Raw genomic sequence first — 7,317 nt, forward strand, 5'->3', positions numbered from 1 at the left:
ACTGACCACATCCACTTACCACACCCAAGTGACCACACACACTGATCGCACCCACTGCCCACCCCAATGACCACACCAATGACCATGCCAATGACCAAACCCCACTGACCACTCCCACTGACCACTCCCACTGACCCCTCCCACTGACCACACCCTCTGTATCCCCCAGCCCCTCCCGCCCAGCCCATCCTCCTCCTCACCCCTCCCTCGGCCTCTCTGGATGGCTCCGAATCCCAAATTTCCCTCACCTGCCTCGCCCTCAACCCCTCTGGCCACATCCGGCACCGCTTCTGCTTCTACCGCGACGGCTCCAAGACCACCGAGGCCAGCCCCTGGCCCCAAATTTCGGTCACTGTCCCCTCTGCGGCCGTGGCTGGAGCCGGACACTTCAGCCGCAGTTTCGAGGAGGAGCTGGACACGGGCTGGGCGCTGTCCCCGCTCAGCGCTGCTGTCGAAGTACCCGGTGAGCCTCAAAAAAATCCCAATTTTCTCCCAAAATCGAGACCCCAACCCCTAAATTTAGCCCATAATTGAGCCCCTAAATTACCTCAAATTAGCTGTAATTTGAGCCCCCCAAATCCCCAAATTACCCTTAATTTGAGCCCCCAAAAACTCCAAATTACCCTAAAATTGCATTCCAAAATCCCCAAATACACCCCAAAACTGAGCGCCCAAACCCCCTAAATTACCTTGAATTTGAGCTCCCAAAATCCCCAAATTTCCACCCAAAATTGAGCCCCAAAATCCTAAATTTTCCCCCCAAATCCACCCCAGATTTTCTAAAACTTGAGTCCCAAGCACTCCAAATTTCCCCCAAAATTGAGACCCAAAATTGAGACCCAAAGTCCCAAAATATCCCTCAAAACTGAGCCCCAAAATCCTGAATTTTCCCCTCAAATCCACCCCAAATTTTCTGAAAATTGAATAATAAAATTCTCCAAATTTTGCCCAAAATTGAGACCGAAAATTGAGCCACCAAAATCCCCAAATTCCCCTAAAATTGAGCCCCCAAACACCCCAAATTACCCAAAAATCGAGCCCCAAAATCCCCAAAAATCCCTCAAAACTGAGCCCCAAAGTTTTTTTTTCCCCTCAAATCCACCCCAAATTTTCTAAAAATTGAATCCCAAAACCCTCCAAATTTTGCCCAAAACGGAGACCTAAAATTGAGCCCCCAACCCCCCCCAAATTACCCCAAATTTGAGCACCCCCAAACCCCCAAATATCCCCAAAATTGAGCCCTCAAACCCCCCACACTACCTTGAATTTGAACCCCAAAAAACCCCAAATTCTGTCCAAATTTTCATAAAACTGAATCCAAAAAGACTAAAATTTTCCCCAAAATTTACCCCCATATTTCCCAAAACTTGTGCCCCCAAATTTCACAAAAATTGAGCCTTAAACTCCCAAATTGACCCAAAAGTGAGCCCCAAACCCCTAAATTTCCCCAGAACTGACCCTCCAAAATCCCCCAATTTTTCCCAAAATTGAGCCCCCAAACCCCCTCAATTTCACCCCAAATTTCCCCAAAATTGAGCGCACATAACCCCCAAATTTCCCCATAATTGAGCCTCAAAATCCCTAAATTTCTCCCCAAATTTTCCCAAAACTGAGCCACCAAAACCCTCAATTTTCCCCCAAAACTGAGACCCCAAACTGCCAAATTTCCCCAAATTTAATCCCCAAATCCCCCAAATGTCTTTCTGAATTTCCCCAAAATTGAGCCCCAAAACCCCCAAATTTTCTCCCAAAACTGAGCTCCAAACCCTCCAAATTTCCCCCAAAATTGAGTCCCCCAAACCCCCAAATTTCCACAAATTTCCCCAAATTTAACCCCAAAATGCCCAAATTTCCCCCCAATTTTCTCCAAAATTGAGCCCCAAAACCCCCAAATTTCTCTCCAAATTTCCCCAAAATTGTGGCCCCAAAAATCCCCATATTACTCCCAAACTGAGACCCAAAATCCCCAAATTTGCCCCGTAATTTCCCTAAATTTCCTCCAAAATTGAGCCCCCAAATTTTCCCAAAATTAACCCCCCAAAATCCCAGAATTTACCCCCAACTTTCCCCAAAACTGAGACTCCAAAACCCCCAAATTCTCCCTGAAATTGAGCCATGAAAACCCATGAATTTCCCCCCAAATTTCCCCCAAAATGAGTCTCATAAACCTCCAAATTTTTCCCAATATTGAGCCCCCAAAATTCCCAAATTTTCCCCCAAATTTCCCTAAAATTCAGGCCTCAATACAACTAATTTCCCCCAAATTTCCCCAAAATTGAGCTCCCAAAATCCCCAAATCTTCCCCCAAAATTTCGCCTCCAAATCCCCAATTTTCCCTCCAAAATTTCCCTAAAAATTTCCCCCAAAATTGAGCCCTAAAGCCCCCAAAACTCTCCCCAATTTTCCCCAAATTGAGCCCTAAAATTCCCAATTTCCCCCCCAAATTTCACCCCAAAAATCCCCAAATTTCCACCCCAAATTTCCCCCAAATTGAGCCCCCAAATCCCCAATTTCCCCCACACTTCCCCAAAATTGAGCCTCCAAAGCCCTGAAATTTCCACCCCAAATTTCCACAAATTTGAGCCCAAAAATCCCCAAATTTCCCCAAAATTTGGCTCCAAAACCTCCACATTTCCCCAAAATTGAAGCCCCAAAACCCCCAAATTTTTGGGGGTGTGGGGTGGTGAAACGAGGCCAGAATTGGGGTGGAAATTTGGGCATCCAGAATTTGGGGTCACCAGGAGGAATTTGGGGGGATTTTGGAGGATTTAGTGTTTTTTGTGGGAGGGTTCTGGGGAGATTTTTGGGCTTTTGGGGTGTTTGGAAAAGATTTTGGGGGGATTTTGTTTTTTTTAGGGAGGTTTTTTTTTTTTAGGGAGGTTTTTGGGGATTTTTAGGGCAGTTTTGGGGTATGGGATTTGGGGAGAATTTGGGGATTTTTAGGGAGATTTTGGTGTGGGGGGTGGGGAAACAAGGCCAGAATTGGGGTCAGAATTGGGGCATTTGAAATTTGTCTCCATTGACACAGTGGTTTTTTGGGGTTTTTGGGGAGTTCGCTGACCCAGGATTTTTTTGGGGTGAAATTTTTGGGTTTTTGGGGGAGAAATTTTGGGATTTTGGGGTATTTGCTGACCAAGGTTTTTTCTTGGGTAGTTTTGGGGTTTTTGGGGTGTTCACTGACCCAGGGGTTTTTGGGAGAACATTTTGGGGTTTTTTTAATATTTTCTCACCCAGGGGAGTTTTGGAGGCAATTTTGGGATGTTTGCTGATTCAGGATTTTTTGGGAGGGAAAGTTTGGGGGTTTTTTGCGGTATTTGCTGACTCAGGGCTTTTTGGGAGGAAAATTTTGGGTTTTTTGGGATATTTGCTGACTCAGGGGGTGTTTTGGGGGGTTTGGGTATTTGCTGATCCCAGGGGTTTTTGCAGTGAAATTTTTGGGGTTTTTGGCTATTTGCTGACTCGAGGTTTCTTTGGGGGCAGTTTTGAGATTTTTGGGGTATTTGCTGACCCAGGAGAGCCTTGGGGGCATTTTAAAAATTTTTTTAGGTGTTTGCTGATGCAGGATATTTTTTGGGGGTGATTTTGGGTTTTTTGGGGTGTTCACTGACCCAGGGTGTGTTCTTGGTGCAGTTTGGGGGTTTTTGGATATATGTTGACTCAGGTATGTTTCGGGGGGGAAATTTTGGGATTTTTTTGGCATTTGCCGATCCAGTGGGTTTTTTGGGGGGCAGTTTTGGGGCTTTGGGATATTCGCTGACCATAAAAGGGTTTTTTTGGGGGGTGATTTTTTTTTTTGGTTTTTGGTGTGTTCAATGATCCAGGGATTTTTTTTGGGCAGTTTTGGGGTTTTTGGGGTGTTCACCAACCCAGGGTTTTTTGGAGTATTTTCTGACCTAGAGGGGTGTTTTGGGGATGTTTTGTGGTTTTTGGAGTATTTGCTGACCCAGGGGGGCATTTTGGGGAAGTTTTAAGGTTTTCACTGATCCAGGGTTATTTTTTTGGTCTTTTTTTGTTATTATTTTTGGGGTGTTCACTGACTCAGGGTTTTTTTTCGGAAAAAATTTGGTGTTTTTGGGGTAATTGCTGACCCAGTGGTTTTTTGGGGAAAAATTTTGGGGGTTTTGGGGTATTTGCTGACCCCGGGGGGTTTTTGAGGGCAAAGTTTGGGGTTTTTTGGGTGCTTTTTTTGGGATGGTTTTGGGATTTTTGCTGACCCAGGGTTTTTTAGGGGTTTCAGTTTTGGGTTTTTTGGGGAATTTGGTGAACCAGGAGGGGTGTTTTTGGGGTTTTTGTTGACCCAGGGTTTTTTGGGGTGAAATTTTTGGGTTTTGGGGATGTTCACTGATTCAGGGGTTTTTTTTGGGTGAAAATTTGGGGGGGTTAGGGCTATTTGATGATTCTGGGGTTTTTTGGGGGAAATTGTGGTGTTTTCGGTGTTTTTGCTGACCCAGGTTTTTGGTGGGGGGTTTCTCAGCCTCAGCTCAGTTCAATCTCTTCCCATTGGTCGTCGGCGTCGTCGTGGGCGTGGCCTCGCTGCTCCTCGTGCTCCTATTGGCTGCTTGGCTGTGCCGGAGGAGGAGGGGTCAGTGCGGGGGAGGGGAGGAGTTCGCCCCCAGATTTTCCCCAAATCTCCCATTTTAACCCCAAAATTTCCCATCAGCCCAAAAATAGAAAAAAAAAATATTTCCCCTGAATTACCAATTTGAACACAAATTTATTGACTTTTGTAAAAAATTTGCCGAAAATTTGCCCATTTTGACCCCATATTTCCTGCTTGAATTCCCAAATTCCCCACTTTGATCCCGAAATTGCCCCCAAATTCCCCACTTTGATCCAAATTTACCCATTCTAGTCCAAAAAAGACCCTTTTGACCCAAATTGGTTTTTTTGACCCAAAGTTCTACATTTTAGCCCAGAATTGGCCATTTTGCTCCAAATTTTTCCATTTTGACCCCAAAAATTTCCCCAAAGTGCCCATTTTGACCGAAATTTCACAGTTTGGTCCAAAAATTGACCTTTCTGCCCCTAAACCTCCCATTTTTACTCCAAATTCCTATTTTGTTCCAAATTTCTTCCAAAATCTCTCTAATTTTGACCCAAATTTTTCCATTTGAAGCCTCAAATCTTTCATTTTGACATCAAAATGCTCCCTTTTCATCCAAAAATTCACCTTTTTGCCCCCATATTGCCCATTTTACCTCAGGATTTTCCATTTTACCCCAAAATTCCCCGTTTTGATTTTAACCTCCAATTTCCCATTTTGCCCCCAAAATTGTCACTTTCAGTCCAAAACTGACCCTTTTCCCCAAATTACGCATTTTGACTCCCAATTGCCCATTTTGACCCCCAAATTTCCTTGGAAGTTCCAATTTTAACCCAAATATATCAATTTTATCCCTGAATCAGTCATTTTGGCCACATTTTGATCCCAAATTTCACATTTTCACCCCAAATTTCTCATTTTAGCCCAAAAATTAACACTTTTGTTCCCCAATTGTCCCTTCTGGTCCCAAAATTGGCCATTTCGCCCCAAATTCCCCATTTTTTCTCCAGATTTGGCCCTTCTCTCCCAAAACTCCCAGTCTGCTCCCCAAATTCCCCAAAATTGCCAAATTGTTCACCAAAAAATCCTTTTGCCCTAAAATACCCCTTTAAAGCACCAAATTTCTCATTTTTGACTTAAATTTCCTGTTTTACCCCAAACTCTGCTCTTCTGCACTCAAATTGCCCATTTAGATCCCAAATTCCCTATTTCCCCCAAATCTCTACATTCCCCCCAAATTTCTCATTTTTACCCCAAATTTTCCATTTTCCTCCCAAACCAAACCCGTCCACCCCCACACTCCTAAATTTCCACCCAAAATCACCCCAAATTTCCATTTTTGCTCCTCAAATCCCCCATGATTTACCCCAAATCCTCTATTTTGAGCCAAAAACTTTGATTTTACAGCCAAAAATTCTCATTTTATCACCAAAACTCCTGTTCTACCCCCAAAATCATTAATTTTGCACCAAATTTCCTGTTTCCCCCAAAACTGCCTCCTTTTGTCTCCAAACCACCTCAACCCAACACCAAAATCTCCAATTTATCTCCTAAAATCTCCTTTTTTCACCCCCAAAGTCCTCAATTTCCTCCAAATCCATTTTTTATACCACCCAAATTGCTCTTTTTTCTCCAAAATGAGTCTTTTTGACCAAAATGCTGGATTTTACCACCAATCCAGGGGGTTCTCGCTGGCGGGGGCTGAGCCCTGGTGACGACACCAGGACTTTGCCCATGGCGGACATGGAGGTGGCCGCCTGAGCTGGGCCACGTCCACCAAGATGGCCGCCAATGCTGCTAATACCGCGTCACCAAGAGGGCTTACAAAATGTTGAGACCACACCCAAAAATGGCTGACAAAATGCTGACCATGCCCCCAAGATGGCTGACCATGTTCTGAGACCACACCCCAAAAATGGCTGACAAAATGCTGAGACCACACCCCCAAGATGGCTGACAAAATGCTGAGACTACATCCCCAAGATGGCAAACAATGTGTTGAGACCACACCAAAAATGGCTCTAGACCATGCCCAAATATGGCTGCAAGTTCAAAGGCCACACCCCCAATATGGCCGACATAATAAAGGTCATGCCCCAAAACGGCCTAAAAAAGACCACTCCCCTAAAATGGCTGCGGTGGGTGGGGCAAGGCCATGGCAGCCAATGGGGATTGGTGGATCCAATGGCACTGTGTCCTGATTGGCCGATTCGGACTTAGGGGGGAAATCGTTTTATGCAAATGAGATACTAGTGAGGGGCATGGTGTTCTGGGGATACTAGGAATGATTTATGTAAATTAGATGTAAGTTAGAGGCACAGGAAAGGAATTAATGATGCTCTTATGCAAATGATATGCTAATGAGGGCAGTGTGTTTGGCATCGTGTTTATGCAAATGAGATGCTAATTAGGGGTGTGGCTATTGAGAAATGGGGGTGTTAGTGTTAATTAGAGGATAATTAGGGGACTGCATTGAAATTATTGTGTGTTTATGCTAATGAGATGCTAATCAGGGGTGAGGGTGTTGGGAATATCTGGGGTGTTTCTGCTAATGCGATTCTAATTAGGGGGTGGGTGTGTCTCTAGAAGTGTTTTTGGGGAGTTTTTAAGGGAAATGAAGGTGTTCCTATGCAAATGAGATGCTAATGAGGGGAACTGGGAGGTTCCTTGGTGGGTCCTGGGACGGTTAGGCATCATTTATGCAAATTAGATGCAAATTAGGGACACAGGGAGAGTCCCTGGGGTTGTTTAGGGGAGGGAATTGAGGCAGTTTT

General features: G+C 44.6%; 1 long non-coding RNA gene across 1 annotated transcript; it reads left to right on the forward strand.

The window, feature by feature from the left end:
* Positions 1 to 363: 363 nt before the first annotated feature.
* On the forward strand, positions 364 to 6,310 carry LOC130266208 (uncharacterized). Its single transcript, XR_008842761.1, has 3 exons — positions 364 to 463; positions 4,475 to 4,582; positions 6,225 to 6,310. It is a non-coding gene; the product is annotated as an uncharacterized LOC130266208 (long non-coding RNA).
* The last annotated feature ends 1,007 nt before the right edge of the window (positions 6,311 to 7,317 follow it).

This window comes from Oenanthe melanoleuca, unplaced genomic scaffold (genome assembly GCF_029582105.1).
Source record: "Oenanthe melanoleuca isolate GR-GAL-2019-014 unplaced genomic scaffold, OMel1.0 S001, whole genome shotgun sequence".
NCBI lineage: Eukaryota > Metazoa > Chordata > Aves > Passeriformes > Muscicapidae > Oenanthe > Oenanthe melanoleuca.